Below are 10,538 nucleotides of genomic sequence, written 5' to 3'. Positions count from 1 at the left end.
TTAATGGGGGTAGGAGGAGCTGCCAGGGCGGGGCCATCACATCTACCCACCCCCTCCCCTGCCTGTGTTCCACTTAATGAGCCTATTCAAGGTGGGATTGAGGTGGAACCAACATGGAGGATAAATTTGTGGGCACAAGACAACTTCACATTGACAAAGTTCTGTGGATGCAGAATGAAACATCTCCACCTTAAAGAAAGAAAGTCCAGTTGCCACGACTCAACTTTCAGAACCTTCACAGACCTTCTCTCTGCACTTATTTCATTCTCAGTGCGTGTTACTCCTGAGTTATAAAGTGCAGGGATGGACGCAACTCCAGGGACTCAATAGAAAACATTTGAGACATTAATCCTCGCATGGAGACTAGACACATACAGGGCACATCTATCTCTAACATGCAGGTGGACACGAGAGGTGTGAACCTTCACTGGTTCCACAATTCAGTTTGATTACTATTTGATTATCGATTAATCACGATGCATCACGATGCATGTTTTTATAAATACGTCAGTTAGATGAGAGACATGGACATCTGAACCAGGCATTTTTCTGGCGTTCGTGGCTTACTGGAAAAAACCGAAGCGTCCACACCGGCTTTCTGCACTGTGCATTCGAATGGCTTCCAATAAACTCTGGACTTCTCGGCATCAAGTTCCACCGAAATCCTGACAAACGTTAAACAGCGCCAGTCGTTAAATAGCGTCGAGTAAATGCCAGTGAAATGCCAATCGAATGCAGCTGCGAAGCAACAGTCCGTGTGGACGGGGACAAACTCCTACTCAGATCACCACCGGCACTTTTTACCAGAAAACCACCAGGTAAGATCATTATGGCGTGTAAAAGAGGAGAATAAACACTCTCTACACAAAAGCACCGTATTAAAACTACTCCAACCTGAGGCACGATGGCACAATAGAGGTCAAAATGATGAAACGTTTCTCATTTATTAACACCAGTAAATTATTATTGCAGTTACATGTAAACATTGTGTGTAAAAAAGGGACCAAAGTTACAGAAAAACCCAGAATAAAAGAAAGGAGAAAGGGATGGAGGAAGAGAAAGAAACAGCCGGGAGAAACAGAGAGAGAAGAAAGGCCCGGAACTGGGGGGAGGAACCCCCAGTTCCCGATGGAAACGAACAAAACAAATGGCTGGTCTTTCACACCTCTTGCTCGGGGGCTGTTTGACAAAGACATGGAGAACGGAGGTGATGAACCTCTATGCAAGACAAAGCTGCAGAACGTCAAGGACGCAGATATAATCCTTGCGGAATCGTCCATGTCTGCATCGCAATGCATCAATTATACGATTAATTTGAAGACACCTAGTGGACACAATCAGGTAACCAGGAAACACCAGACAGGAATACATAGAAAACCTGGCCCGGAGCTCCAGGAACAGTATTTAAAAAATGAAAAATAAACGCGACTCCTTGTCCTCCACCAGGACAAACTCCATCACTGCCCTCACCCAATCACAGATGAAAAATGCCATCCGGGCGGAGTTTCTTCTTCCTGCTTCTTCCGAGCAACCCGGCCTGATTTTCCAGAACATCAGTGTCACGATCCGGTCCGAAATGGGGTTACTCCGGTCCGGGATCCAGGATCTCATTCCTCACCACTCTTCGTCCTGCTCTCTGTGCACCCGCCGCGTCATGCCCGCATGGACGTGACAATAAGCATACCTCTGGCCCAGGGGTGTCACGTTCCCCTCTAGCTCAGGTGATGAATGGAGGACGCAGGTTGAAAAATGAGAATGGCGTATTTATTTTCAACTCAGGAAAAAATGAAATAACAAACAATGTCCTTTCTTGTAGTGCCACGCCTCTCCTCAAGAGGCCTTGTTGCAGGATCCTCCGCGAGGCCCTCAGCGTGAGAGCCGAAGATCGCCCTTGTCCTTCACAGGCCTCGAACCGGTGTCTCCGGGAGCTGCGGCGTGGCGGAGCTGTAGTGAGACTAGAGGGGAGAGTTGAGTTCCTGTCCTACCGTGGGGTTCACTGTCACTGCCGTTTAAGGACAGCATGCGGTGTGATGAAGATCATGTGGGAATAATCAGGGTGCTAGTGAGCCCCGGAAGAACACACACTAATACACGGGAGAGGTCGACCGCTGGGGGCGTGGCAGAGGCGGCACGAATGTTACAAGGGGTTCACAGCATCTTTCATCTTTACACAATCAAAAGCATCTGTTTTTATCTAGGATCCATTTTCCTGGGGTCAGAGGTCACCCAGAAATGTACAATGGCACTGACACTTCGCCATTAAAAAGCTGCATTAGTTAGCACCGCCGGAAATGTATACTGTCTCATAATGTCTTTCTACCCGTGTCTATCTAATTAACTTTATACCAAAATCTACTGGCCTGTCTCCTAGACAGAGCACCTCCATGCTCTGGACACTACGCGGACAGACACAGCAAACCTTCTTGCCACAGCTGCCATTGATGCGCCATCCTGGATGAGCTGCACTACCTGAGCCACTTGTGTGGGTTCTACACGCCGTCTCATGATACCACCAGAGTGAGAAGATTGAGACGAGGGAAGCAGCCACGCTGCTGACCCCAAAACATTCTCAGGGTCCCTCACAGCACTTTCTCAGCCCCTAACCATACAAAGCCTGCTGATTCTACTAGATCCGACTCCCAAGGCCAGATAATGAAGCTGATGGAATTCTGGGACTGGGGGCGAAGGCCATGCTGCCAATTAAAGTGACAAACGTGAGCAGTGGTGAGACAGAAGCCCTGCATCTGGTTTCTGCTGCAGGCCAGCATCCTATATCACACACTTCATAACACTGTAATATCAGTGTAGCACAATCATAAATTAATCCAGCGAAGTGATTGTCATTGTGATACACAGCACACAGTGCACACAGTGCACACAACGAAATGTGTCCTCTGCTTTTAACCTTCACCCTTGGTGAGTAGTAATACATACCAGTGGTATAATTCTAAAGATACAACAGAGTGTTGTGGGCGTGGTCAACAACAGAGTGTTGTGGGCGTGGTCGCCAACAGAGTGTTGTGGGTGTGGTCGTTCTTATAATGCGTTATAACAGACTGTGGGTTTAAAATGTTACTTTTTAAATTACAATTATACAGATATAACAGAGTAGTGTGGGTGTGGTCGACAACAGAGTGTTGTGGGTGTGGTCGACAACAGAGTGTTATGGGTGTGGTCGTTCTTATAATGCGTTATAACAGACTGTCTCTGGGTTTAAAAGTTACTTTTTAAATAAAAATTATACAGATATAACAGAGTAGTGTGGGTGTGGTTGTTCTTATAATGTGTTATAACAGACTGTCTCTGGGTTTAAAATGTTACTTTTTAAATAAAAATTATACAGATATAACAGAGTAGTTGTGGGTGTGGTCGTTCTTATAATGCGTTATAACAGACTGTGGGTTTAAAATGTTACTTTTTAAATTACAATTATACAGATATAACAGAGTAGTGTGGGTGTGGTTGTTCTTATAATGTGTTATAACAGACTGTCTCTGGGTTTAAAAGTTACTTTTTAAATTAAAATGATACAGTTATAACAGAGTAATGTTATGTCCTCTGCTTTTGACCTTCACCCTTGGTGAGCAGTAACACATACCAGAAGTATAATTATAAAGATATAACAGTGTGGTTTGGGCGTGGTCGTTTTTATGATATGTTAAAACAGGCTGTTACTGGCTTTTAAAAAGTTATATTTTAAATTATAATCATAGTGGTGTTGGCGTGATCGTTCTTATAATGCATTATAAGGGACTTTAACCGTCTGTAAGCCTGTAAGGGCAACATTCCTTCCATCAGATGCATCAGGGTGTGAGAGAAGCAAATGTCAGACAGCCGCGAGCAGAGGTCAGAACTCTGAGGTTGGGAGGGAGAAGTCATCTGGCCACGCCCCCCGGGGAAGTTCGGCCCTCCTGGTATCCCATCCTCCCTTGATGATCCCCAGAGGACCACACAGGCGACAAAGCTGAGGGTTGATCCGGGCACAGGACTGGGCGTGGCAAAGTTTCTGTAAATAATGGGTCTGGTTAATGTCACTTCCTCGCGGCATTATTCATTTAGTCAATTAACACAAGGTGAGATTAGTTCATTATTCAAAAAATATAACATAACTCCACATGTGTTCATTCATAGTTTTGGTGCCTTCAGTGAGAATCTACCAACGTAAATGGTCATGAAAAGAAAGAAAACACCTTGAATGAGAAGATGTCCACACTTTTTGCCGGTACTGTAGATGTGATGTCAGCAGTTTTACATGACTGGATACCCGCTGAAAGACCAGCACTTCGGGCCACGGGTTTAAACCAGTTTAAATAAGCGCAGCACCTGCCAGGCAGGTGGAGGAACTGGAAACGTGGGAGGTGCTTGATCCTGACTCCACCCTGAGATGAAATATTTCGGGAAAATTGATAACATCTGATTCTGGGAGACCTTCACACCCCCGACCGTGAACCACATCTAAAGCACCAGGACCGGGCCCCCGGATGGGGAATAATGGGACAGAAGCAGATGGGGGATGGCTGTTATTGTAAGAAGGGGCGGGGCCGGGGCCAACAGAGGGCCCATAAAATCTGTGTCCCTCTGAAATGACTCCTCCACATGGCCTTCACCTGCTCCAAACGTTCAGCACAAAAACTTGCAACTTGCATCTCGAGTTTCAGAGCTGCGGCCCATCTGGAGCTGAACCACCCGCTTCAAACAGCAAAATATATCCGTCAATATCACGTCAAAATCAATATTTCGTACTGCACACATGGGACGGAGGAGTATTTACATTTACATTCTGTGCATTAATCAAATCTTATAAAAGCTCATTCAAATTCACCTTTTTTGCTAAAGTCATGATAGGTAACGATTCTGTTGAGGACGGATGATTATCCCATAATGATAATTTATCAACAAAATCTTTCATGTATTAAGACATTCTTCTAGTTTTTATAATTAATATAATTTCATATTTACAACATTTGCCATCGATAGAAGAGCCTGGATAGTCAGTAGAGCATCAGACTTTGAAGCTGAGGTTCCAGGGTTCAAGTCCCTGTTCAGGCGAGATCTTGCGTTATTACTGAATACAGATAGAATTGCCAGCAATACTTAAGACAGTCAAACTTTTATATCGGGTGGTAGTAGCCTAGCGGGTAACACACTCGCCTGTGAACCAGAAGACCCAGGTTCAAATCCCACTTACTACCATCGTGTCCCTGAGCAGGACACTTAACCCTGAGTGTCTCCAGGGGGGGACTGTCCCTGGAACTACTGACTGTAAGTCACTCTGGATACGGGCGTCTGATAAATGCCATAAATATAAATAAATATAAAATAAAATATTTTTTACTCTGAGGTCATTGAATGTGGCTCAACGTGTTTATTAAATGTATGTAATAAGGCTGCTGATGACAGTAATGATGGTTTAAAATCTCTCTCGGGACGATATTAATAAAAGTCCAGCAAACAGCTGCCACTGGGAAGTAATATTCCTCTTTTCCCAGCTGCGGATGGACAGAAGACATGAAACAGATTCCTTGACTGGGATCAGACCAGCTTCTGTATCGGGTTACGGCCCGACACGACCACCACGTACCCCGCGAGAGGCCTTCACACACACTGGCACACACTCGTCATGTGTGTGCACCTCTCACACACACACACACACACACACGCCCAGTGTGGACGGTTTATTATAACAAGCGCAGGAATTCGGCCTAATGACGCCTGTAATGGTCCATAAATACGGGGACGTGAACAGCGGGGCTCTGTGGGTGCAGCGGGGTGACGGGCGGATGACGGAGTGCTGCTGTTAACACTCCTGCCCGAGAACCAGTGACGGGGTGACGGCTGCTCTCTGACAGTTTATAAACCCCCCCACCCACGCCACGCTGCTCCACGCTCGGCCTAATCAATCACGGCTCATCTGTTTGTTTGGGTTCGGAAGTGGACTCTTACCGTATTGGAACGTTGGTTTAAGAGTCCAGAGGAGCTCCGATCGAGGAGCGGGAAACGCTCGAGGTGCTTTTAGTGTTCCTCTGGGTTGTCAGTAGAACGATACACACACAACGTTCCTTTTCTGAGCCGAGGAGGCTCAATAATCCACCATAATGCACACACACACCAGGATGATCATTTTACTTTAATTCTAAAAGTATCTGCGCTAAAAAAAAACCTGTCCAGCCAATCAGAGTCAAGCGTTCAAATAAAGCAGGGATTCAGAATATCTTTACTACACGAGACTTTTAACACACACATATACGGTGACAGATATTTTCGTTCTTTCTTTTTATCACTTTCCATAGTGCCAGAGTAAATTTACAGCCCATTAAAACACACACACACACACACACGGTATAAAACCATTATAGCACCTTACAGACACACAGGGAGAGGGGAGGAGTAAATGCTGATGTCTACCACCTGTGCTCCCAACACCCTCGCATTCTTTCTGAATGACACACAGATAAATGTTTTGTGTTAAAAAGTCATTAGTGACACGGCGAGACGTTTTTAAACCCCTATTATGAATTATGAAGCCCCTTTTTCCTCGTTACGCCGGAGCGCCGCCGGGTCGCTTCGACATTTTTATCCTCTACTGTCCAGCAGGGCGGCGCCAGCACCGTCCGTCCCGGGGACAACAGGGGGAGTAATGCAGCAATGCGCCAGCACCGTCCGTCCCGGGGACAACAGGGGGAGTAATGCAACAATGCGCCAGCACCGTCCGTCCCGGGGACAACAGGGGGACTAATTCAGCAATGCGCCAGCACGGTCCGTCCCGGGGACAACAGGGGGAGTAATGCAGCAATGCTCCAGCACCGTCCGTCCCGGGGACAACAGGGGGAGTAATGCAGCAATGCGCCAGCACGGTCCGTCCCGGGGACAACAGGGGGAGTAATGCAGCAATGCGCCAGCACCGTCCGTCCCGGGGACAACAGGGGGAGTAATGCAGCAATGCGCCAGCACGGTCCGTCCCGGGGACAACAGGGGGAGTAATGCAGCAATGCGCCAGCACCGTCCGTCCCGGGGACAACAGGGGGAGTAATGCAGCAATTCGTGCGGGCCTTCGATATTCCAGACAACTCCGATACTGGGCACGCGGCTTAGGGTCGACCTTGGGAATAACGCCGGCCTGCTCTGTGTGTGTGTGTGTGTGTGTGTGTGTGCGTGTGTGTGCGTGTGTGTGTGTATGTGTGTGTGTGTGTGTGTGTGTGTGTGTGTGTGTGCATTCCTCGGTCTGAGAGGTACAGACCCCAGAATTTATTCATGGCAGCAGCTCAGACGGGAACTGTCAGGAGGGATAATGGCTCCGACTTGCACGACTGCCACTCTGTAATCCTCGACCCAGAGACTCTCTTCTCCCCCGGTCCCAACTCAAGGTCCATTACTCCTCAACATAGCAGGAAAATGAAGTCGTCCCTGGAAGATGCTCCTTTGGTCACAATAGATTAAAATGTCTTCCACCTAATGCCAAGGTTCCAAACCCGCTTCTTTAAATATCACCGACAAGTTGGAAGTCCCATCCCAAGAGCACAGTCTTCAACCAGTCTGAAGGGCGGTTCCTTCCCACCATTTAACCTCAGTGGAGTCAGGTTTAACTCCACAATGCAGGTCCAGGATCAGCTTTTTGCCGGGTGGAACCGTGCAGACCTGTCATCCTTCCTGTTTGCGTGCGGCGCTTCTTTTCTCGTGAGTTACGATTTGTGGGAACAAATTTCCCGAATGAGGTCACACACGTGTTGTTTTCATCAAGCGTCACTTTACGGCGAACCCAAATTAAAAATCCGCACTGGAGCATGAAGCATCGCCGCAGACTCGGCCCTCGGATTCTGTTCCCGCCGCGGAATATAGACGTAATTCCATTTCGCAAATGGACTCTCGCCGGAGACTGCGGTCGCGCAATATCATCGTCCCCGGGAACGAGCGGCAGATCACAGGTCCCGTAAAGATGAGCCGGGATTTACGAGGCCGGAGAGAGCGTTCCCATCTGGGCCGCCGGCCACCGGCGTTCCGGAGATTTACGGCCGGGACGACACAGCTGATTACTCCCGGACACCGCGGACGGTTACTCGGGATTTTTCATTTCGCCGCTGCCCAACGCCGGCTCGGTGGTCCTTCCGTCCTCTCCAGTTTCAGCTCCCCATGCTAATGTGATTGATTGGACTTGTCCCGGATGCAAGTTGGACGAGCTGAGTCTGATGGGAAAGACACACAACGGGGAGTCTGCCGTGACCCCTGAAACGCCACTTCACTCTGGAAGCCGGACGACTTTCCCTCTCTCGTCTCGTTGCGGCCAAGCCGGTGGACATGAAGAGTTCAGCCAAACCCAACATACCCCGAACAGCGGGCTGGGCTGGGATGGGATGGGATGGCTGGAGGTGTCGTCCCGACCGATCGATCAGGGACAAACTTCCCAGGAACATACGGCCAACGGAGAGCAACTGGTCACGCCCGAACAGGCACAATAAATCAGGAGGGAACGTTCACGAGGAACGATGGAATGCTGAAAGGACCAAAGATTCCGCTTGGGAATGAAGAAACCAGGCAGAAGAAAAGGAGAAAAGGATGAGGATGACAGGCCATCTTAGTACATCTTTGTTCTGCCCTTCCGTCTAGAACTTCCTGACAGCTTCCTGCTTTTCCAGGACGACTACTGGAAAAGTGGTCTTTGTGAGACATGGACATCCTCAGATGATGTGCGGTTTCACACTAAACCGCCGGGCTGCATTCTCACTCCACCCTGGGAACGCCGCTCGGGAGGCGTGGAATCGTCTTCGGACCAGGACCACGGCGAAGGATTGATGATCCGCGGCCAATTACCAGCTTAGCCACCGCGTCCCGCCCGAGAGAACAGTCCTGTCACCTCCAGGACAACGTCTCGTCGGGGGCCAGAGGTCAACGGCGTGTTCTCTCTCAGGGCTGAAAACGAGAGCCGGCGGCAGCATTCCTGCGTCTGATCCCGGGCTTTCTGGAAAGTTCCGACAGGCTCGGGGGCGCCAGCCGGCAGCTTGTTAGACAAACGTTGACAAGAATACGCAGCTCTTGAAAATCAATTATAAACAGAGGGACGTCCCTGCATCTGTTACCGCAGAATTACGGATGGCACTGGGCCCCGGGGACGGCCTTGTAAATCAGCACTGCCTGACGTGAGGCGATGACATGCCGTGGACGTCTCCGGAGCAGGGATGAGGGGGTTTATTGGAGCCATTTGGGGGGCGTGGCGCCCCTACTCTGTTCAGACAAACAGTCATAAAGAATCCAAAATGCAAAGCCTGACCCCAAATCCCAGAGGCGCATCTGACTGATGTGTTTTTAACGGGCCCTTCAGCGTTTGGTTGAAATGAGCCGGTAGCGGAGCTGAAGTCCCTCAACTACTTCACCGTGTCACCGTTCCCTGGAGAGGTCCCTTCCTCCTCTTATCAAACTCACTTCACTGTAGCTCCACGCCAGCAACATCATTACCCAGACTTTTCAAACAGGTCTGAGGCGTGGCAAGTAGGGAACCTGGGTGAGAACCAAGTCTCCCGTCAAAAAGTACAAAAAAAACTACAAAAGACAAAAACGCAGGATTCATATACAGTACAGGCCAAAAGTTTGGACACCTTCTCATTCAAGGTGTTTTCTTTATTTTCCATTTACGTTGGTAGATTCTCACTGAAGGCATCAAAACTATGAATGAACACATGTGGAGTTCTGTACTTAATAAAAAAGGTGAAATAAGTGAAAACATGTTTTATATTCTAGTTTCTTTGCTCTGGTTACTGCTTTGAACACTCTTGGCATTCTCTCGATGAGCTTCAAGAGGTCGTCACCTGAAATGCTTCTCCAACAGTCTTGAAGGAGTTCCCAGAGGTGTTTAGCACTTGTTGGTCCAGCTCACCCCAAACCATCTGGACTGGGTTCAGGTCCGGTGACTGTGGAGGTCAGGTCTCCACTTTTTGTTAAGTACAGAACTCCACATGTCAGTAGTATTACAAATACAGAAGTCCCATCGTCTCCTTGAGCAGGGGGGGACTGTCCCAGTAAATACTGACTGTAAGACGCTCTGGATGAGGGCGTCTGGTAAATGCCAGAAATGTAAATGTAGAAGTGTGAAGAATAGAAGGCTGTGTTGCCTGGGCAGTCAAACTCCAGCAATGTCCCACAATGAGAGGACCATCGCCCTCTTCCTCATCACTTCTCTAAATAAATAAAACATATGAGTTCACAATGAGTCCATCATTTATTAAACATGGTCACGAAGCCATTGTTAATATTTTATCCCCATAATATAGTCGGCATTGCCAGTGTGAGGAGCTTCATGCTGTTTTTTTTACCGGTATATTCTGGGCTCAGTCATCCCTTCCAATCTTGAAAAGTCAGGCCTGGATAAAAACGTTTACAGCCGTTTTTCAAAATGAACCAATTTGCATGTTGAAAGCTGCCGTGTGTTGGGCAGACCCTTCCTGACTCGTGCCATTGTCTCCCGACCGGAGCCATCTGCTCTGCAGGTTGTGCCCATGCTGCTGCTGCGACACGAGGCAGGAAGTGAAGGCACGTCTGGGGTTTACGAC

The sequence above is a fragment of the Denticeps clupeoides genome, unplaced genomic scaffold (assembly GCF_900700375.1).
Source record: "Denticeps clupeoides unplaced genomic scaffold, fDenClu1.1, whole genome shotgun sequence".
Classification (NCBI taxonomy): Eukaryota; Metazoa; Chordata; class Actinopteri; order Clupeiformes; family Denticipitidae; genus Denticeps; species Denticeps clupeoides.
This window is presented reverse-complemented; position numbering follows the sequence as displayed.